Raw genomic sequence first — 24,331 nt, 5'->3', positions numbered from 1 at the left:
GGCTTTGATGGGCCCAAAACCTTAAATCGAGGTATCGGTCTATATGGCAGCTGTATCCAAATCTGATCCGATCTGGACCGAATTGACGAAGGATGTCGAAGGGCCTAACGCAACTCACGGTCCCAAATTTCAGCAAAATCGGATAATAAATGTGGCTTTAATGGGCCTAAGACCCTAAATCGGAGGATCGGTCAATATGGTAGCTATATCCAAATCTGGACCGAATTGACGAAGGATGTCGAAGGGCCTAATGCAACTCACGGTCCCAAATTTCAGCAAAATCGGATAATAAATGTGGCTTTAATGGGCCTAAGACCCTAAATCTGAGGATCGGTCTATATGGCAGCTATATCCAAATCTGGACCGATCTGGGCCAAATTGACGAAGGATGTCGAAGGGGCTAGCACAACTCACTGTCCCAAATTTCAACAAAATCGGATAATAAATGTGGCTTTTATGGGCCTAAGACCCTAAATCTGAGGATCGGTCTATATGGCAGCTATATCCAAATCTGGACCGATCTGGGCCAAATTGACGAAGGATGTCGAAGGGGCTAGCACAACTCACTGTCCCAAATTTCAACAAAATCGGGCCTAAGACCCTAAATCGGCGGATCGGTCTATATGGGGGCTATATCAAGATATAGTCCGATATAGCCCATCTTCGAACTTGACCTGCTTATGGACAAAAAAAGGAATCTGTGCAAAATTTCAGCTCAATATCTCTATTTTTAAAGACTGTAGCGTGATTTCAACAGACAGACGGACGGACATGGCTAGATCGTCTTAGATTTTTACGCTGATCAATAATATATATACTTTATAGGGTCGGAAATGGATATTTCGATGTGTTGCAAACGGAATGACAAAATGAATATACCCCCATCCTTCGGTGGTGGGTATAAAAATAAAGCATACTGTTAAACTAATTAATCAAAGCACCATCTGTGACACAAAGAGAAATTACTTGTTATATACAAGATTTAAAGCACACTTTTAGGAATTTTATGTACCTGTAGAAGTTATTTATATAAAAAATACAGCATAGTGTTAGGGACATCTAATAATCAAAATCAACCACTTTAAGCATACTTTTGGGATTCACGTGTTCCTTTTGAAAATTTTTTTACTAAAGCCTAGTTTAGGGTGTTAATTAAATTAATTTAATTGAAACTATAATTTTTTTATACGCCCAGTTACATCAAAATTAGACATCTTAAATTTCATTTCGTTTTTTTTTTCAAAAAAGAGCTATTAACCTAATTTATCAAATCATTTTCCCACTTCAGTTATCAACGCAGGGCCTTTCTGCACTATCTGTGACATAACGAGAAATTAATTTTTTATATATAAGATTTAAAGCATACTTTTAGAATTATTTATTGTATCTATAGAAGGTCACCATAGCGCAGAGATTAGCATGTCCGCATATGACGATGAACGCCTGGGTTCGAATATTGGCAGGAATATCAGAAAAATTTTCAGCGGTGGTCCTAATGCTGGCGACATTTGTTAGCTACTTTCCCATGTAAAAACTTCTCCCCAATGAGGTATCGCTCTGCGGTACGCCGTTCGGACTCGGCTTAAAATTGAACCGGACACACGTTGATTTGTGAAAGGTTACCCCAGTTCCCAGTTATTGGGCTATTTAATGCGTTTTGGATGGTTCAACGGTAGGAACTAGAAGGCATCTTCCTTCTTCTGTTCCTGTATTATCACAATGGACGAAAACGTCTAGACTGATGGCAGATTGCCACTTAAACGTAACCTAACCTACGCCAGTTCCTTAATGGAATGTTCATGGGCAAATTTGAATAGGAATTATTTACATACAAATACAGCAATCTCTTAGAAACATCCAATAATTAATATCAACAACCTGAAGCATACTTTTGGGATACACGTTTTGAAACTTTTTTTAAAGCATAGTTTTGGGTGTTATTTGAATAAATTTAATTGAAATTATAATTTTCTTTACACTCTGTTATATATTACCATCTTAAATAAAATTTCCATTCTTTTTTTTTTTGAAAAAGCTATTAACCTAATTAATCAAAACACTTTCCCCACATGTATTGTTTCTTTTTTTCTTAGCATAATATACTTTCAAAAAACACTTTCCAAAAATACATTTAAAATCTAAATTAAAGCATAATTAATGTATCTTGATATACTCTAAACACTCAAAATTTGGCAATTTCATGTTACGTTTAATGAAAATCATTATGCAAATCATACACGTTCTGATTATTACTATCATTTCTTTAAAGATTTAAACAAAAAATAATGAAACTATAGCAGATAAAAGTCAAACTTTCACCTGGTATTAACAAAAGGTAAATGGAAATGGCAAAACAGCGTATGTGAAATTGAATAATGACAACAATTAAAAATGAAATCAAATTGTTCGCAACAAAAAGACACACAACTCAATGTACAGACAGATGGACGGACGGACAAATATATATAAAACACATCACATATCATGTCAATTACTCTCAATTTCCATTTTTGTGTATGGTATTTTTTCAACATTTTGGTTTGTAATCAAACATTAAACAAAAAAAAAAACAAAATGTGGCCAAATGTGTGGGTAAATTTTCATCACATGCAATTTTGTTTAGATTAAAACGCCATGTTCTCTAAATAAAAAAGAAAATTATCTATAAATTAGCGCCAGAGAGAAAACCCCAATTGAGCTTTACTTTCTATTTGGAAAATCATTAAAAACCAATTTAACGCCTTTCCACAATAAAACCATGTTAGGAGGCATTATCTGTTGTTTCTGTTTTTAAAGAATTTTTTTCACAAGTGCTAATGGCTTAATTTGAGTGTTTATAATTTCCCAACGCCCAATGGTTTTTCTCATTTTTGCACTATTTTCATTTGCGTACTCCAACCACATGATGTCTGCTATTCACCCCAAAAGGGGATATCAAAAATTTATTTCAATGATTTATGGCACTCGAAGTCAGCAATGTAGCCACCAGCACCAGTCGTAAAACTGCTAAGGATAAAATGGAAATGAATAATTGCAGTTTCCTGAGTTTTACTCTTTCCATTTTTTTTCATAACATGTACGAATTTACGCTGAACATATTTTGGCAACTCGGTTTGTGGCATATACCCGTACTGTTATGTTAAAAGATTAAAATTTGGTGATAAAATAAAAATGTGTCCTTTAGAGGTAAAGCAACAAATGGCACCAATATGTAAATAAATAAAAATGTAAACTTCAACTTCAGGAATCGGAAAAAATAAAAATGTTATGTCATTGGTAGCAGTTTTATGATGGATGGCGGCACTCAAAATGGTGACTTGTGATGGAAGATTTGTAAATGAAGGCGTTTTTTTGGAAACATAAACAAAATATGGGGTATATTTGGACAATGGCAAACATTTTCAACATTTTTTAAAGCTTAAGAAGTACAAAATAAAAAATGGTAAAAAATAAAAAAGTTTAAAAAAATTTCCTTGAGCAAAATTCTTTGCATAGTATTGGAATACCGAAAAACGATTATTTAAAGTAATTTTAAGCATTGCAGAAAGCATTTAAAGCAGAAAATTTGCATTTTTGTACCAAAAATTCTAAAGCAATTCCTACTGTCCCCATCTACTATCTAGCGAAATTGTGACAATAGCATTAGAGTACCAACAAATAATTAATTTTAGGAACAAATGTATAGAATAAACATTTGAAGCAGAAATTTAGAATTTTTCCGCCAAAATTCTAAAACAATTCCTACTGTCCCCATCTACTAACTACCAAAATTGTTACAATAACATTGCAATACCGAAAAATGATTTATTTTAGAAATTTTAAGCAATTGAACAGAAATGTTAAGTAGGAAACTTAGATTTTTCCATCAAAATTGTAAAGAAATTCCTACTGTCCCAATCTATTATCTAGCAAAATTGTTACAATAGCATTGGACGACCAACAAACCGTTAATTTTAAGAGTTTAAAGCAAAGGAACAAAAGTTTTAAGTAGAAAATTTGCATATTGTACCGAAGTTCTAAACCAATTCCTACTGTCCCCATCTATTATTTAGCAAAATTGTTACAATAGCATTGGAACACCAACAAACGGTTAATTAAAGGAGATTTAAGCAATGAAACGAACATTTGAAACAAAAAATTTGAATTTTTCTTCTAAAATTCTAAAATATTTCCTACTGTGTCCATCTACTATCTATCAAAATTTATATCAATAGCATTGGAATAACAACCAACGGTTAATTTTAGGAGTTTTAGTTAATGGAACAAAAATTTGAAGTAGAAAATTTTCATATTGTACCGATATACTAAACCAATTCCTACTGTCCCCATCTACTATCTACCAAAACTGCTACAAAAGCATTGGAATACCGACAAATGATTTATTTTAGGAGTTTTAAGCAAGGAAACAAACATTTGAAATAGAAATTTTACATTTTTGTTTCAAAATTCTTAAGGAATTCCTACTGTTTAGGAGTTTAAAGCAAAGGAACAAACATTTTAAGTAGAAAATTTTCATTTTTGTACCAAAATTCGAAACCAATTCCTACTGCCCTCATCTACTTTCTAGCAAAACTGATAGCAATAGCATTAAAATACTGATGAATGATATATTGTACAAGATTTAAGCAATGGAACAAAAATTTTGCATGTTTGTACCAAAATTTCCAATGCAATGCAATTCCTATTGAACTCATCTCATCTACCAAAATTGTTACCAATAGCATTGAAATAACGAAGAACGACAAATTTCAGTTTTTGTAAATAATAGATGGGGTTGGCAGAAAGTTGTTTGGAAAATCGGCCCAAAAAGGCTAAATTTCTGCATAAAATCTTAACTATTTGGCTAAAAAAGATTAACATTAATATTTCCTCGGTACGCCATCGCTATTGGGAATAAATTTGCTGAATAGTAGATGGGAACAGTAGGAATTTTGCAAAAAAAAAAATTTATAAAAATTTTATGAAAATCTTTTATAAAAATTTTAAGAAAATTTGGTTAAAAATTTTCTACATTCTATAAAAATTGTGTTAAAATTTTTCTATCAAAATTATGACAAATATTTTCTACATGCTTGTTTATTTGGTATTTCAATACTATTGGAGATATTTTAAGTAGATAGTAGATGGGGACAGTAGGAATTTGTTTGGAAAATCAACCCAAAAAAGCTTAATTCCTGCATAAAATCTAAACTATTTTGCTAAACAATATTCACATGAATATTTCCTCGGTACGCCATCGCCATTGGGAATAAATTTGCTGGATAGTAGATGGGAACAGTAGGAATTATGTGCAAATTTTTTTCACCCAAAATTAAATAATTCAACTACTAGAAGTTTGTTTTTTCCAAAATTTTTTTATAAAAAATTTTATGAAAATCTTTTATAAAATTTTTGTTAAAATTTTCTACATTCTATAAATATTTTGTTAAAAATTTTCTTTAAAAATGTTAAAATTTTTTAAAAATTTTCTATAAAAATGTTAAAAATTTTGTTGTATAAACATTTTGCAAAAAGTATTCTATAAAAATTTTTTTAAAAATGTTCTATAAAAATTTTGTTAAAAATTTTTAAGAAAACTGTTAAAAAATTTCTTTTAAAATTTCGATTACCATTTTCTATAAAATTTTGTTAAAAATTTTCTATAAAAATTTCGTTTAAAATTTTCTACAAAACTTTTGTTAAAATTTTTCTATAAAATGTTTGTTAAAAATTTTCTAAAAAAATTTTATCTAAATTTTGCTATAAATTTTTTTTAAAAACTTTCAAAAGTTTTTTTAAATACTTTCTATAATAATTTTGTTAAAAGTTTTCTATCTTTGTTAACATTTTGTATAAAAATTTTTTTAAAATTTTCTGTAAAAATGTTGATAAAAATGTTCTATGAAAATTGTGTTCAAATTTTTCCATACATTTTTTTAAATTTTGTTAAAAATGTTCTATAAAATCTTTGTTAACATTTTTAAATACTTGTTTGTTAAAATTTTCTATAAAAATTTTGTTAAAAAATTTCTATAAAAATTTTGTTGAAAATTTTCTATAAAAATTTTGTTGAAAATTTTCTGTAAACAAATTTGCTTAGATTTTTCTAAAAAAAAAATTTTAAAAATTAGTTTGCTAAAATTTTTACAATTTTCTATAAAAATTTTCCTTTTGAAATAAAAAAGAAAATTTATTTTTTAATTGTCTATAAAATTTTTTTTTTAATATTTTTTAAAATTTTTTTTTTAATATTTTATAAAAGCTTTTTTTAATTTTGTTTACAAATTTTCTATAAAACTTTAGTTTAAAAATTTTCTATAGAAATTTTGTTAAATATTTCCTATAAAAATGTTGTTTTTTTTTTAATTTTCTAAAATTTTTTTTTTAATTTTCTAAAATTTTTTTTTAAATTTTCTAAAAAAATTTTTTTTTTTTAATTTCCTGAAATAACTTTGTTAAAATTTTTTATAAGATTTTCTTAAATTTTCCAAAAATTTTTTTTTTTTTAAATTTTCTAGAAAAATTTTGCTAAAAATTTTCTATAATAATTTTGTTAAAATTTTTATAAAAATTGTCCATAAAAATTTTGTTAAAAATGTTCTATAAAATTTTTTTTGAAGATTTTCTTTAAACAAATTTGCTTAAATTTTTCTAAAAATTTGTTTGTAAAAATTTTCTATAAAAATTTTCCTTTTGAAATAATAAAAATATATTTTTTTTTAATTTGTCCATTTAATTTTTTTTTTTAATATTTTCTACAACAATTTTCTTTAAGTTTTTTTTAATTTTTTTTTACAAATTTTCTATAAAAATTTAGTTTAAAAACTTTCTATAAAAATGTAGTTTAAAAATTTTCTATAAAAAATTTGTTAAAAATTTCCTATAAAAGTTAATTTCTTTATTTAAATTTTCTAAAAAATATTTTATTAAAAAATTTCTAAAAATTTTTTTTTAAAAATTTCTAAAATTTTTTTTTTAAAAATTTTCTACAATTTTTTTTTTAATTTTTTAAACTTTTTTTTAATTGTCAAAAAATTTTTTTTTCCCATTTTCTATAAACAATTTCTATACTTAATAGATTGTGTATAGAAATAAAGTTTTTGTATAAAAAAAATTTTAAATCTTTAGTAAAGTTTTTTCCAAAAATGTCATTTGAATTATTTGACAGAAGTTTCTGTACAAATAAATTTAAAAAAAAATTTTTTTATCTATTTTTACACCCTAATTAAACATGACATTTATTACAGCTTAACGGTTTGTTAAAAAGCTATAAACGCTAAGGAAAAGCAATTTCGTAAAATTAAAAAACAAAATTACTTCACAACTTTTTGACAAAAAAAATGCAGATACACACAAACGGGAACAAATAATGGAAACTCATCAAATCTTTCAAAATAATTTGACAGACACCATAATAAATGGAGCTTTAAAGGGGCAACATGAAAACAAAAATAATAATAATGCCAAAGTGTAAATGGACGGAAGGTAATATGTTGTAAATAAATTAAAACAAAAATTAAGTAGCTCAGTCTCGTTGGATCTTAAGGTGATGTAGGCAAATTGCCGCTGTGTTTACACCACAACCTGACAAAAACAAAGTAAATATTATTTTAACAAAAACGAAGCGAGAAAAATCTCTTGTGTTATATTTCGGTATGACACTGACCTCATTTACTGGATATGAGTAAAAAAGCATATAAACATTAACTAATGTGGATTAGCAGAAAAAAAAACCGAAATTACTTTTGTTTTTTTTTTTTGGCTTGGTGGGTCTTAAGAAATGGTCACTCGGAAATTGGGCAAATATTTTAAGGGCTTTATACACACCCAAGACCAAATCACAATAGACGCTTCAAATTTTGTTCAGCGACGATTTTTGTTTTGTTTTTGTTATCACAAAGTGTGAATTAATGTTATTTTGGTGTGTTTAGTAAGTTTTTATTATTTAATAGAAGTATGTGTTGAGACATACAGCCAAGGGGCCTTTCATAATTGGCTAATACCCTTTGGCATGCAAAGAAACGCCAACCAAGACAATCTTAGAAACATGATCGGAGCGACCAATTGTATCAGGTATCACAAAAATAAAAGAATGTGCAGATAGACATGCGTAGAAAATGATATTGGCGGTGATCGCCATAAATAACATTGGGGTAATCTTTTTTTTACTACTGGGTGTTACCAGCCACTGCCAACACAGTAGTTACCCAATACAAACACATATGCACACACACCACAACTCACTCTAAGGTCAAACTGCATACTACAAAAATTAGCTTAAAATTAATGACAGAAGCTAATGTGTGTGTTTTTAAGCAATTATTATGTAAATAATTTTAAAAATATTTCACACATTTTCTAGTTCAAAAGTGTGAAATGAAGATAACTATTTAAGAAATTTTTGTCTGAGAATATCGTTTTTTTTTTTTAATTTAAAAAAAATTTAACTAATGAATCATTGGTTTGTTAATTATTTAAAATTTCCCCCAGATTTAAAAAAGTACCAAAACTGAATATGTCTCTATATGCGAATGTTTTCTCAGAAGTCCCCATAAACATTTCAAGTGTATGAGCAAATGTTTAACAAAAATATTTAAACAATTTTATGGGACTTAAATTTCAAATAACAAAAATGACTCAGGCAATAAACTCAAAAGCCAATTTTCTTTTAATTAAACACAATTCTAAAGTAATTCAATACGGAGCAAGCTTTTGTTAAACAAAAATTTTACTTGGAATATGTTTTTGTTCGAATATTGCAACAATTATCATATGTCATGCTTATACTTTAACGCTATCAACAAAAAGTTAAATAATTAAAACTTTTTTATGTCGACAAAATAATAAAAACAATTAAAACTATGGAAATGATTCCTTCCTCTGCATTTTGTAACTATTGGGAACAATTTTACTAAAATTCGCTCGAAAATTAAAAATTTCTAAAATCAAATGTTTGTCTTATAAATTAAAATTACTAAAAATAATCTATTTCGATATTTCCAAACTATTAGGAACATTTTTGGTAAATAGTATAAGGGGACAGTAGGGATTTATTTGAAAGTAGATGGGGACAGTAGGAATTTCTGCCCAAATTAAGCAAATTTTCTACTCTAAATGAATAATTCATTGCCAAAAATAACTAAAATAATCTCTGCTCACTATTTCAATGCAATTGGAAATAATTTGCTTTATAGTAGATAGGGACAGTAGGAATTTGTCTGAATTTTTTATCCAAAAATTTTACATTTCTACATCAAACATTTATTTTAATGCTTCAAATTATTGAAATAAATTTTTTCGCAGTATTCCAAAACTACTAGATATAATTTTACTTGAAAGTAGATGGGAGCTGTAGGAATTTGTATGGTATTCTTGTCTAAATTAGGCAAATTTTCTACTTTAATTATTTGTTTGATTGCCAATATTTACTAAAAATAACCTCTACCCACTATTTACATGCAAGTGCAAATAATTTGCTGTATAGTAGATAGGGACAGTAGTAATTTGTATTGAAATTTATTCCGATATTAGGAAATATCCACATCTTAAATTTTTTTATGCTCCAAATTACTGAAATAAATTTTTTCCGCAGTATTTTTAAACTAATGTAAATAATTTTACTAGAAAGTAGAAGGGTACAGTAGGAACATGTTTGAAAACTTTGACCAAAATGGCTAAATTTGTTTTTTCAATGTTTGATTCAATGATTAAAATTGAGAAAAATTATTTTTCCTCGATATTTTAACATTATTGGTGATAATCTTGCTAGAAAGTAGATAGGGACAGTAGGAATTTTTGCCCAAATGAAGCCGATTTTCTACTCTAAATGATTAATTCATTTGCCAAACTATCAGTTAAATAAGCTCTCCTCAGCATTTCAATGCAATTGGAAATAATTTACTTTACAGTAGATAGGGACAGTAGGAATTTTTTCTGAAATTTTTGTCCAAAAATAGTACATTTCCACCCCAAACATTTATTTTAATGCTTAAAATTGTTGAAATTAATTTTTTCGTAGTATTTCAAAACTAATGGAAATAATTTTACTAGAAAGTAGAAGGAGACAGTAGGAATTTATTTGGAAATTTTTACCAAAAATGCTAAATTTGTCTTATTAATGTTTGATTTATTGCTAAAAATTAGAAAAAATTTTATTTTTTGATATTCTAATACTATTGGTGATAATTCTGCTGGAAAGTAGATGGGGACAGTAGGAATTTGTGTCCAAATGAAACCAAATTTCTATTTTAAATGATTGTTCCGTTGGCAAAAACTACTAAAATAAGCTCTAATCGCTATTTCATTGTAATTGGAAAAAAATGCTTTTAGTAGATAGGGACAGTAGGAATTTATATGGAAATTTTGCCGGATAATAGTACATTTTCTCATCAAACATTTATTTGAATGCTTAAAATCTTTGAAATGAATTTTCTCATAAAACTATTGGAAATAATTTACTAGGAAATAGATGGGGACAGTAGGAATTGTAATGGATTTTTTGACAAATAAGGCCAATTTTCTACTTTGAATATTAGATTCATTGCCAAAAGCTTCTAAAAAATTCTCCATACATATTCAATGAAATTGAAAATAATTTGCTTTATAGTAGATAGGGACTGTAGGAATATATATATATGGATATATAGCCCGATAATAGTACAATTCCACAATAATTTCGTTAAAAGGTAGATGGGGACAGTAGGAACTCATTTGGAAATTTAGTCCGAAAATATATTTCTTTGATATTTTTCCACCGTAGCGCAGAGGTTAGCATGTCCGCCTATGACGCTAAACGCCTGGGTTCGAATTCTGGCGAGACCATCAGAAAAAAATTTTTCAGTCGTGGTTTTTCCCTCCTAATGCTGGCAACATTTGTGAGGTGCTATGCCATGTAAAACTTCTCTCCAAAGAGGTGTCGCACTGCGGCACGCCGTTCGGACTCGGCTATAAAAAGGAGGCTCCTTATCATTGAACTTAAAAATTGAATCGGACTGAACTCATTGATATGTGAAAAGTTTGCCCCTGTTCCTTCGAGGAATGTTCATGGGCAAAATTTGCATTTGATATTATTTTTCCATTGGAAATAATTTTGCTGAAAAGTAGATGGAAACAGTAGGAATATTTGTTTGCTTGGTAGTAGATGGGGATAGTAGGAAATTGTTTGGAAATTTAGCCTAAATAGCCAAAATTCCACCTCAATGTTTGTTTAAATGGTAAAAATTACTAAAATAATCAGTTCTTGGTATTTTGATGCAATTGGGAATTATTTTCCTGGATAGTAGTTGGGAAAAGTAGGAATTTTATTGATATTTTACACTAAAAATTCCAAAAAATTTAACTTCAAATGTATTTTGTATTGCTTAAAATTACAAATATTTATCTCTACTTGGTATTTTAATGCAATTGGAATATGTTTTGCCATATAGTAGATGGGGACAGTAGGAACTTTTTTTTTTGGAAATTTAGCCTACATAGTAAAAAATTCTACCTCAAATGTTTGTTTTAATGCTCCAAATTACTAAAAATAATCATGTCATAGCATTTTAATGTCATCGCCAATTATTTTCCTGGATAGTAGTTGGGGACAGTAGGAATTTCGTTGATATTTTACCCTAAAAATTCAAAATTTTAACTTCAAATGTATATAAAAATTTTTTTTTTTTGGAAATGTAGCCAATGAATGCTTAGTTTTTTTTTATCGCTTGATATTATTGTAAATAATCGTTACTCGCTATTTCAGTGCGATTGGAAATATGTTGTCTACATCATAGATGAGGACAGTAGGAATTTAGCTCAAAAATTCAACATTTCGCATGTTAAGTTTACTTAAAATAATCTTAATTTGGAATTTTAATAAAGTTACGAATAATTTTCTTAGTTAGTAGTTGGGGACAATAGGAATTGCTTGAGTGTGTTACCCAAAAATGCTGACTTTCCACATTAAACTTTTGTTTACAACATAATTTAATATTTGTTACTTAAATGTTTTATTTCCCCAATATAGCAATGCTATAGGGAATATTTTTCTCAGATAGTAGTTAGGCACATTAGGAATTTCTTGAGCTCAGCTCAAAAATTCAAAATTTTTACTTCGCAAGTTAAGTTTAGTTAGAAAAAACTATGTGTGGGGAATTTAATACAGTTATGAACATTTTCCAGTTAGTAGTTGGGGACAGTAGGAATTTCGTGAGAATTTGACTCGAAAAATGCTACTTTAAATATTTGTTAAAGGCCTAATTTTATATTTGCCACTTAAAATTAATAATAAAAATTAAAATTAATAATTTTTTCAGATAGTAGTTGGGCAAAGTAGAAATTTCTAGCGAATTGTATCGCAAAAATTCAAAATTTCTACATGAAATATTTATTTACTAACTTATTTTATATTTGCTAATTAATATAAATATTACACCAATTTGCAATACTATTGAAAACATTTTTCTCAGAAAGTAGTTGGGGACAGTATGAATTTCTAGAAAATTCTACCCCAAAAATGATGAATTTCTACTTTAATTATTTGTTTACTGCCTATATTCATGTTTGCTACATAAAATGTGTATTTCCCCAATACATCAATACTATTGGGAATAATTTTCATAAATAGTTGTTGTTGTTGTAGCAGTTTATTGTGTTGTATCTTTTGTCTGCTTGATTCTGTTGAGTGTCAAGACCCAGGAACTCTGCGACTTAGGTGGGGTGCGTCCACAGGGATCTGGGTCTGAGTCGAGTGGGTCTAAGATAGTAGTTGGGCACAGTAGGAATTTCTTGAGCATTGTATCTCAAAATGGCTAAATTTCTACTTTAAATATTTTTTAATGCCAAAATTAATGTTTGCTCTTTGTTTTGATATAATTGCTCTAGCAAACTCATCTGTTCTACAAATCCCTGATATATTTTAGTTGCCTGATGTCTAGTATAGGTTGAAGTTTAGGATGAGATGGATTTTTTCCGATCGGCTTTATAAATAGAACGTTTCTATTATTGCTTAGATTAATTTCTTGGGATTTTTCTTATATGCTCTGAACGAAATGTCATAAAATTTTATGTTTTATTTAACTTCTCGGTGTGTTTTCAGTCAATATAATTTATAGCATTTTTATTGATGTTCCTCGTTTTCATATCCATAAATTAAAGCTAATAAAAATTATATTTGTTGTATTTTAAAACATTATGACACTTAAAAAAATATATAAAAAAACAAAAACATTTGGGTAAGGATCACCATGGAAAAAATATGTGAAAATTGTAAATTTATCATAATGGAAGAGCAACAAATATTTTTCACTGATGTAGGTAACCATGATTAAATTAAAACTGAGATTGACAGTTGTAGAATTGATAAGAGGTGCCTTCATAGATTGGGATCAGTGACTTGTGGCAACAAAGGTGATTCGCAACACGTTGTGTTGTAAAAAAAGCACGAAAGCTGGACTTCAGACAGGCGCCAGACGACAACAGTCATTATTGGCATATTCAATTAGATTGATCGAAAAAATCATCTTAGATTTGTTTACAAGGTAATATCCGAAGAAATACTACTTTTTTTTTGGTTATATTAAAGATTTTTCGGAAATGGTAACCTCCCCCCATCGAAGCTGGGCATTTGTGTGGTAATAAGCCATATCATAATTTCCCTACCAAGAGTTGTTGCCCAGCGATAAACCTTTGGGGCTCACTATAAAAAGTAGTTTCTTTATCATTGCACTTAAATTCAATTGCACAGCACTCATTGATATGAGAGAACTACCTTTGTGGTGCAGGGTATCAAAATGTAAGCTTTGCCTATATTTAGTCCAAACTTACTTGTTTTATATCAGCTTTTTTCACAAAGTTTTTTATCTTTTCTTATTATTTTTAAAACAATTTTATTCTTGTTTTAGTTTTTTTTTTGGTTTTTATTTGATTGATAAATACTTCATATATTTTTTTATAAAATATTAATTTATTATTTCACAATTTGTTGTCACATTAAAATAAAAAACCCACTTCTGAGTATTTGTGATTGCGATTTTATTTGCATTCTAAGCAATTGTTATCGCTTAAAATTATTGAAGCTGGGGTTAAATTGATGAAAAAAACAGATTCTAAAAAATTTCAGCAAAATGTTACAAAAAAATATATATATAGCAAAATATTTTTCAAAATAAAATATTAACAAGAATTTTTTAAAATGCAAAAAAAAATTTTAAATTAAAAAATATATATTTCTTTAAATTAAAAAAAATATATTTTTTTAAATTAAAAAAAAAAATAAATATATTAAAAAATTTAATTTTTTGCATTAAATGATCCCTGCATTAACAAAATTAATTTCTTTTTCAAAAACATTTTCACAATTTTTCCAAAAAAATGTATTTAATTAATTTTTTTTTTTTCATAAATTTCTTTTTTTATTTTTAAAATATTTTTCTTTAATTTTTTTATTTTTATTATTTCTTAATTCTTTTCAAAAAAATATTTTTTTTTCAATTCCAAATATTTTTTCTTTTTTTAATCAAAAAAAATGTATTTTAATTTTTAAACTTTTTGTTAAATTTTTTTTTATTTTTATAATTTTTTATTCTTTTCAAACAAATGTTTTTTCATTTCCAAATTTTTTTTTTCTTTTGGGAAAATTTTTTCTACATTTTTTTCCAACAACATATAACCATATAACACAATTATTCCACAAAAAATCACAATTTTCTGACTCTGATTCCAAAAACTTGTTTTATTGCCTTTCTTTCTATCGTAGTTGGATTTTCATTCTAAATAATTGCACAGTATAAGGCAATTTTAATTTCATTTTCTTGTGCTTACTTTTCTTCACTTAAATTGGCAAATATAGACAATTTGAATACTAATACAAAACAACAATATTATTCCATTCAGTTGTTATTCCACATTATTGACCAACATAACATACACTGCGCGATTTTTTTAAAACTATTTTCTTATAAATTATAAGAAAATCTTATTAGTTCCTTAAAAATTATAAGAAAATCCCTAAATAAATGACACCTTAAAGATTTTCCTCACATTCTTTAGATTTTTTTCAAATTTTTAATTTTTATTTCTTTTCTTTGGGTTTTTATTTTCAATTTTTCACTTTTGTTGTTGTTTTTCGTGTTTTAAACAACTTTTTTTTTTATACGTTTCCGTATTTTTCTTTTATTTTTCGCTATTTCTCCACTTCTATTATGTATTTTACCCGCCTTCTCGTTTTCGTTGTTAAAGTATGACTAAAATGTGCGATTTCAATGAATGTTGTCCAAAGCCCTATGAAAAAAACATTCTGCTGCTGGTGCTACTACTACTACTGCTGCTGCGGCTGTCGACAGCGCAGCTGCTGCCGAGCAGCTATTAAATATTCACTTGTTCGGCAAAAAAAAAAGAAAAAGCACAACAACAATAATAATCAAATAGTGTGAGAGTGTTAAGCTAAGGAGATGCCAAACATATGAGAAAACACCAACAACCATCATCTTCATACCGCATACATACAACAACTCTTGTATATTTTTGTCTAAAAACGACGACGACGACACAGATACGACAGCAATAACAAAAACGACCACAATTTTGCTATAAAAGCCCATGTTATTCACACACAAAAAAATCAAAAACGAAAAAAAGGCAAAAAAAACAACAACATTAAAAAAATTCATAGCTCCAGCTTAAGCAAAACATCAATTAAGTATGCTGCTCACATACTACAAATAGCATTGATATGATGCAAAAATAGATCAAGTCGATACATTTTCAAAGAAGCAGGGTAATAAAACTACCCTGTTTGAAGGGAAAGGGTAATAAAACTACCATTTTCAAAGGGAAAGAGTAATAAAAGTACCCCTTTCAAACGAAAAGGGTAATAAAAGTACACTTTCCAAAGGAAAGGGTAATAAAACTATCCTTTTCAAAGGAAAAGTGTAATAAAACTATCCTTTTCAGAGGAAAAGGGTAATAAAACTATTCTCTTCTAAGGAAAAGGGTAATAGAATTACTCCTTTCGAACAAAGCAAATGCTAATTTGCCAATGAACATTCCATTAAGGAACAGGGGCAAACTCACATATCAATGAGTGCTGTCCGATTCAAGTTTTTTAAGCTCAGTTATAAGGATCTCCTTTTTAAAGCCGAGCTCGAACGGCGTGCCACAGTGCGACACCACTTTGTGGAGAAGATTTTACATGGCTGCCATACCAAATGGTACAGTACCTCACAAATGTCGCAAGCATTAGAAGGGTATAACCCCCGCTGAAAATTTGCATGATGTTCTCGTCAGGGTTCGAACCAAGCGTCATATGCGGACATGCCTCCAAGGAAGGTAATTAAACTGCCCTTTTCCATGGGAAAGGTTAATAAAACTATCCTTCTCCAAAAGAAAGGTAATAGAATTACCCTTTTCTAAGGGAAAGGATAATAAAACTACCCTTTTCCAAGAAAAAGGGTAGTCTTCAAGAAAAGGGGTAAAAGAAAACCCCTTTACTTAGGAAGGGTGTAATGAAACTACCCTCTACCAGTATACTTATTTCAAGGGAAAGGTTACTAAAACTACCCTTTCCTTTGAGAAAGGGTACTAAAGCTCCGCTTTTCTATAGGAAAGGGTAATAAAACTATCCTTTTAAAAGCGAAAGAGTTATAAGCCTTTCCTTTGGGGAAGGGTATTAAAGCTTTCCTTTGGGAAAAGGTGCTAAAACTACCCTCTCCTTTGGAAAAGAGTACTAAAACTACCTTTCCTTTGGAAAAGGGTACTAAAACTACCCTTTCCTTGAGAAAAGGGTACTAAAACTAACCTATCCTTGGAAAAAGGTCACTAAAACTACCTTTCCTTTGGAAAAGGGTACTAAAACTACCCTGCTTTTGGCAAGGGTACTAAACCTACCCTGCATTTGGCAAGGGGTACTAAAACTACCCCCTCCTTTGGGAAAAGACACTAAAACTACATTATCCTTTGGAAAAGGGTACTAAAACTCACCTTTCCTTGGGTAAAGTGTGCTAAAACCAACCTTTCCTTTTGGGAGAGTACTAAAACTACCCTCTGCTTTGGTAAGGGGTACTAAAACTACCGTTAGCTTTGGGAAGGGGTACTAAAGCTAATCTTTTCTTTGGGAAAGGGTACTTAAACTACCTGTTCATTTGGGAAAGATTACTAAACCAACCTCTTCTTTTGGGAAAGGGTAGTATAACTACCCTTTCCTGCAGGAAAGTGTACTAAAACTTCCCTTTCCTTTGGGGAAGTCCTTTTGGTACTCAAACTACCCATTCACTTGGGAAAGGGTACTAAAAGTGACCTTTCCTTTGTGAAGGGGTACTACAGCTACCATTTTCTATGGGAAAGGGAACTAAAACTACTATTTTCTTTGACAAAGGGTAAGAAAACTAACCCTTCCTTTGGGAAATGTAACTATAACTACACTTCCCTTTGGGAAAGGGTACTTAAAATACCGTTGCCTATGGAAGAGGGTACTTAAAACTACCCTTTCCGTGGGGAAAGGGTAATAAAAATACCTTTTCCTTTGTGAAAAAGTACGAAAACTTTCTTTTCTTTTGGGAAAAAGTACGAAAACTTTCTTTTATTTTGGGAAAGGTTATTAAAACAACCGTTTCCTTTGGCAAAGGATGCTTAAAACTACCCTTTCCATTGGGAAAGGTTACTAAAGCTATCCTTTTCTTTAGGAAATGTTACTAAAACTACGCTTTCCTTTGTGAGAAAGTGCTAAAACTAACCTTTCCTTTGGGAAAGAGTACTAAAAATACCCTTTGTTTTGGTAAAGGGTACTAAAACTACCCTTTCCTTGGTGAAAAAGTACTAAAGCTATTCTTTCTTTTGGGAAAGGGTACTAAAACTACCCTTTCCTTTGCGAAAGGGTTGTTCCTTTGGGAAAGTGTGCAAAAACCTCCCTTCCGTTGGGAAAAGATATTAAAAATACCATTTCCTTTGGGAAATGGTTGTAAAACTACACTTTCCTTTGGGAAAGGGTACTAAAACTACCCTTTAATTTAGAAAGGGGTACTAAAACTACCCTGTTCATTATAAAAGGGTTTTAAAACTTCCCTTTCCTTTGGGAAAGTATTTTATAACCCTTTTTTTTATTGGGGAAGTGTACATTCGCTTTTTCCTTAGGAAAGAGTACTAAAATTCGTTTTAAAACTCTTCTTTCCACCGGGAAAGTGTACTAATATCCCCCTTTCCCGTGGACAAGGTACTACACCTACCGAGTGTTTTGGAAAAGGGACATTTTGCTACTTTTCCTTTGTGACTTGTCTCTTTTGCTCTTCCACCCGATTATTTTAAGATATTTTTTCTGTCAGAGAATCAATGAACAATTCTCTTGTACGAATATTTGGCGTTTTGCGTATGACACCATGTGAGTATAAAAAAAAACACAACAATCGACGCGTTGGCGTTTTCAGCATTGATTTCGACGTCGTCTTCACCAATAGTATTTATGGCGATGTATGGACAACGAGATGTGTTAAATAATCCATATATGACTCTTAAGACTCATGTAATGTAAAATGTTAAGTGACGATTAAAAGTCAAAATAGTCATTATAAACCAAAGCGCGTTTTAATTTTTTTCGAGTAACAATTGCACACTAAAGCGGTACTGGGACAAAGGCCTTAAGAGGCTTGAATGGTTTAAGTAATGGTGTCGGTAATTGTAACAAAAATGGATATAAATACTTTAAGTACCGTTTAAAGTAGACGCGGGTTGGGCAAGCTCATCGTAAGATTGAAATTTTAAGATCATTTTTGTGAAGTACTTACAATTTGAGTATTGAGTGTAACTAGGAAGTACAAACCTGAAAGGGGGAAAAATAGAGATTAATAAAAATTATTGGGCAGTAAATTATGATAAAAGTACAATTTTCTTTAGGAAAATTTTAAGAAAAATTTTTATAGAAATAAAATCTGCAAAAATTTTTTTCCGAAAAAAAAAATTAAATCTGAAAAAATATTGACAAGCTTTGCTACAGGAATAATTTTTTTTTTTTTTTTTTTAATTCTCATAAAAACTATTTTTTTTATAATTTTTTCCAAGCTGTATGTGCTTTTTGGACTTCTGACTGATAACTTTGATAACTTTCCGTTTCATGAAAGAAGCCACAAACACTGATACGGATTATGCAGTGAATTTCACCGCTCTTACATTAATTTTTTTGTTTGGATTTTTTTGAAAATAGTCCAACATATTTAATATTTTTGGCAGCATGCTTGCTTGCAGCCAACATTAACATTTTTTGTAGTTTTTTTTTCATTTTAGTTCGTTTTTTTTTTATTTTCCTTGTTTTCTTGCCTTCAAATGATGAATAAAAAATGAGTCTAGTAAACATTTTGGCATACTAAAAAGAGTCGTCATCGTTATGGCAGACATTAATGCTCCGCCGTAGATAGAAGAACGCGTGCGTTTGCATATAAAGCGTATTGTCAATTTGTCCGTCTGCCGTCCGTCCGTCCGTCTGTTGGTCATATTCTGTCATATCTTAGCGTAGCTATGACCCTCATTGGTCGCACGTACCACATAATGAGGTAGGAGGCTGATGTTTAAATATTTAAATTATGAGCGGAGATGAATGAAACATCCACCAAAACAAAAAAAAAGCAACAACACTTTATGTTGCTAAACTTTTTTAATTTACAGTTGCTATTCCAATTTTTATTGCCTTATTTTCCTTCTACAACTTAACATCCAAAACGCCAAAGGGGTTTCAATCAAAAGTAAAACACAACAACGAAAAACGAATCATAAAATATTAAAGAAACCGTTTTTTAAACATTTCATGCATATGCTGGACGACGTAGGAAAAGATGACAACAATAAACTTTCGCTACCCATGACATATTCCAAACTTTTATGGCTGTTTTTTTTTTTTTTATAGAAAAAAATGCCGTAGCAATTTTTTTTTATTTTTATTTAATTTTTTTTCTTCTGCTTCGCATGGCCGTGAATATTTTGTGACCGTTGTCTAACTGCCCGGGGGAGAGTTAATTTTTTTGTTTTATTATCGAATCGTGATATTCATTTATAAACTACTTACAGTTTGAATAACATGTGTTTATTTATTTAAATATACAAAAACAACAGCAATAAATTTCATTTCATTCGAAAATTAAACGAAAGTTAAAGACACAATGAACATAAACATTCGATTCCATCTTCTGTTGACAACTTTAACGGCTGGTAAACAAATAAAAGCCTATATTTAAATAAACTGATAAAAATTCCCCAAAAAAAAATAACAACAAACATTATATAAAAAAGTAATTTTGCAAAAGAGAATGAAGAAAAAATGTAGAAAAGTGTATTTTCAAAAATTTGAATAGCATACTTTTCTACAGAAAAGTTTGTGTAATACAGTTTTTTTAAAACAATTTAAGTAGCTTACTTCCCTATAGTAAAGTTTAAGAAGCACAATTTCCATAGAAAAGTTGAAGAAACACTTCTTTAAAAGAAAGGTTTAAAAAATACTCATTTCCATAGAAAGTTTTATTTTACCAATAAAAAAGTTTTAAGACCAAACTCGTCTACAAAAAAGTTTGAGCAGCACACTTTTTTGTAAAAAAACTATGTTGCGTACTTTTCAATAAGTATGCAACTGATGTCAAAAAGTTTGAGAAGCTCACTTTTTTGTAGAAAAATTGGATTAGCACATTTTCTACATAACAGTTTGAGCAGCTTATTTCCCTACGTAAAAGTTTGAGAAGCCGAATTTTCTATAAAACATTTTCTTTCCAATAGAAAAAGACCTTTTCCCAGCAACATCAAAGTGTGATAATCCAACTTTTCCACAGGAAACATTTCAATACAAATGTGTGTTATTCCAACTTTTTTATAGATGTGTATGCATCAACATTTTTCTACAAAAAAGAGTGCTACTCAAACTTTTCTATAGAATCTTTTCTACGGAAAAGTTTCGGTAGAACACTTTTTCAGTAACACACTATTCTATGGAAAAGTTTGAGTAGCACTCTTTTCGATATAACAAATGTTCATACCTTAAGAAATGTTTAAGTAGCGCAAATTTTTTAAAGAAAAGTATGAGTAGTACACACTTTTCTACAGAAGAATTAGAGTACCACATTATGCTATGGAAAAGTTTAAGCAACACACTGTTCCATATAAAAGTTCCGGTAACACACTTTCCTATAAACAAGTGTGAGAAGCAAATTTTCCATAGAAAAGTCTGAGAAGCACACTTTTCTGTAGAAAAACTTGAGAAAGACACTTCTCTATAGAAACGTTTGTGCAGTCCACTTTTATATGAAACGGTATGAGTAACACATATTTCCATAGAAAAGTTTAAGTAGCACACTTTTCTGTGAAAAAGTTGGAATAGCTTACTTTCCCATAAAAAGTTTGAGAAGCACAATTTTCTGTACAAAAAAAATGAAGACCAAACTTACTTTTAGGACATATTTCTGTAGAAAAGTTTGAAAATCACACTTTTCCATAGAAAAGCTTGAGTAACACACTTTTTTATAAAATATTTTGAGTAGTTCTCTTTACTATAGAAAAATTTGAGCAGCACATTTGTCTATAAAAAGTTTGATTAGCACACTTTTCTAAAAAAAAGTTTATGTAGCACACATTTCTGTAGAACAATTAAAATAGCACACTTTTCTATAGAAAAGTTTATGTAGTACACTTTTCTATAGAAAAGTTTGAGTAGCACACTTTTGTGTGAACAAGTTGGAGAAGCACAGTTTTCTGTGAAAAAGTTGGAGTTGCACACTTTTCAATGGAAAAGTATGAGTAGCACACTTTTCTATAGAAAAGTATGAGTAGCACACTTTTCTATAGAAAAGTATGAACTTTTCCATAGAAAAGTTTGAATATCACACTTTTTTTAGGCAAGTTTGAGCAGCACATATTTCTATAGAACTGTTTGAGTAGCAAACTTTTGTGTGAACAAGTTGGAGAAGCACACTTTTCTGTGAAAAAATTGAAGTAGCACACTTTTTCATAGAAAAGTTTGAATATCACACTTTTTTAGGAAAGTTTGAGCAGCACTTACTATAGAAAAGTTGGAGAAGCACACATTTCTATAGAAAAGTTTGAGCATCACAATTTTCAATGAAAAAGTTTCGAGTAGCACACTTTTCTGAAGAAATACTTGAATAGCACACTTTTCTATAGGAAAGTTTTGTGCAGCCCACTTCTCTACAGAAAAGTTTGAGTAGCACACCTTTTTATAAAAAAGTTTGAGTAGTACACTTTTCTATAGAAAAGTTTGAGTAGCACACTTTTCTATGGAAAAGTTTGAGCACCGCGCTTTTCTTTTGAAAAGTTTGAGAAGCACACTTTTCTGTAGAAAAGTTTGTGTAGCACACTTCTCGATAGAAAAGTTTGAGTAGAACACTTTTTTATAGAAAATTTGAGTAGCAAACTTTTTTAAAGAAAAGTTTGAGAAGAACACATTTGTGAAGAAAAACTTGAATAGCACACTTTACTATAGAATGGATTGTGTAGCACACTTTTCTTAAGAAAACCTTGAATGGCACACTTTTCTAAAGAAAAGTTTGAGTAGTATACTTTTTTATGGAAAAGTTTGAGTAGCACCGTTTTTTAAAGAAAAGTTTGAGTAGCACACTTTTCTATAGAAAAGTTAGAGTGGCACACTTTTCTACAGAAAAGTTTGAGTAGCACACCTTTTTATAAAAAAGTTTCAGTAGTACACTTTTCTATAGAAAAGTTTGAGTAGCACACTTTTCTATGGAAAAGTTTGAGTACCGCGCTTTTCTTTAGAAAGGTTTGAGAAGCACACTTTTCTGTAGAAAAGTTTGAGTAGAACACTTTTTTATAGAAAAATTTGAGCAACAAACTTTTTTAAAGAAAAGTTTGAGAAGCACAATTTTGTGAAGAAAAACTTGAAAGCACACTTTTCTATAGAAAGGATTGTTTAGCACACATTTGTTAAGAAAACCTTGAATAGTACACTTTTCTAAAGAAAAGTTTGTGCAGCACACTTCTTCTGCATTATTATTTTTCTTAAATAAAATTTTTGCATAATTTACCGCTTCACAATTTGTGCTGGAAATCTATATTTTTAATGAATCTCTACTCTACTCAAATATATTCAATTGTGCTTCTTACTTCTTTGCATGCTTTGGACTTTGCTTTAATGTTGTTAAATTTTTTGCCATTACTTCAACTATTCATTATCATTTTCATCATTCCATTAAATGAAGATTTATATCTTTTCCGTGACTATTAATAATTGGGGAAAAAGAACATTTTTATGGGTGTGTTTGCTCACCAAAAAAAATTGTATTTGCCTTAATAATTATAAATATGGCTGTTCGTCTTTTCGCCAATGAAAATAAAAGAAAAAATATGATATTTATCTTTGCGTCATACATGTGGTATTCATTTAATATTCGCCTTTTTTTCAACAAATAAATGCCTTTATTGGTTCTATAAATATTAATATTTTTGGGCGATTGCCTTCAATTTGAATGTTGATAATTTTATACGCAAATGTGTTTGCTTAAATTCTGGTCAATAAGGAACAAGGCAATTTTTGAAATTTTTGATTTTTCTATTGAAAAGTTTGAGGACCAAACCTAACTTTAGAAAAAAGAGAGAGCCAAACTTTCTCTATAGAAAAGTAAAGGAGCACGCTTTTCTACACAAAGTTTTAAGTAACACGGATTTCTATAGAAAAGTTATTAGTAGCACACTTTTATATAGAAAAGTTTGAATAGCAAACTTTTCTAAAGAAAAGTTTGAATAGCAAATTATTCAAACTTGTTATTATTAATAACAAGTTTGAATAGCACACTTTTCAATAAAAATTTTTCAGAAGCACATTTTTCTACAAAAAAGTTTCAGAAGCACATTTGTCTACAGAAAAGTTTGAATAGCACATTTTTCAATAGAAAAGATTCAGAAGACCATTTTTCAATAGAAAAGATTGAGTAGCACACTTTCCCATAGAAAAGTTGGAATAACACACCTTTCTTCAGAAAAGTTTTAGAAGCACACATTTCTGTAGAAAAGTTTATAAAGCACACTTTTCTAAAGAAAAGTTTGAGTAGCACACATTTCTAAAGAAAATTTTAAGTAGCACACTTTTCTATAGAAAATTTTAGACGCACACTTTTCCCTAGAAAGTTTGTATAGCACACTTTTCTTTAGAAAATTTTAGAAGCACACTTTTCTATAGAAAGTTTTGGGTAACATTCTAAACAAAAGTCAGACTGACCCACTTTTCTATAGAAAAGGTTTACTAGTACATTTTTCCATAAAAAAGTTAGATAATCTCACTTTTCCACAGCAAAAAAAATTTAGAAGCACACCTTTCTATAGAAAAGTTTGAATAAAACACTTTTCAATAAAAAAGTTTGAGTAGCACATTTTTCCTTAA

General features: G+C 29.3%; 1 protein-coding gene across 3 annotated transcripts in view; it reads right to left on the bottom strand.

Moving 5' to 3' along the window:
* LOC106081385 (GTPase-activating protein CdGAPr) overlaps positions 1-24,331 on the bottom strand; it is a 216,471-nt gene that overhangs the window by 57,837 nt on the left and 134,303 nt on the right. The window contains exon 1 of one of the 3 annotated variants that reach the window (XM_059364677.1): positions 14,779-14,964. The exons of 1 other annotated variant lie outside the window; for it this stretch is intronic. The gene's annotated coding sequence lies outside the window, so the exon portion shown is untranslated. Of the gene's footprint in view, positions 1-13,782; positions 14,064-14,778; positions 14,965-24,331 lie in introns of those variants that run through there. One more of the 3 variants, XM_013243296.2, reaches the window with a different exon arrangement.

The sequence above is a fragment of the Stomoxys calcitrans genome, chromosome 3 (genome assembly GCF_963082655.1).
Source record: "Stomoxys calcitrans chromosome 3, idStoCalc2.1, whole genome shotgun sequence".
Taxonomy (NCBI): domain Eukaryota; kingdom Metazoa; phylum Arthropoda; class Insecta; order Diptera; family Muscidae; genus Stomoxys; species Stomoxys calcitrans.
This window is presented reverse-complemented; position numbering and strand designations above follow the sequence as displayed.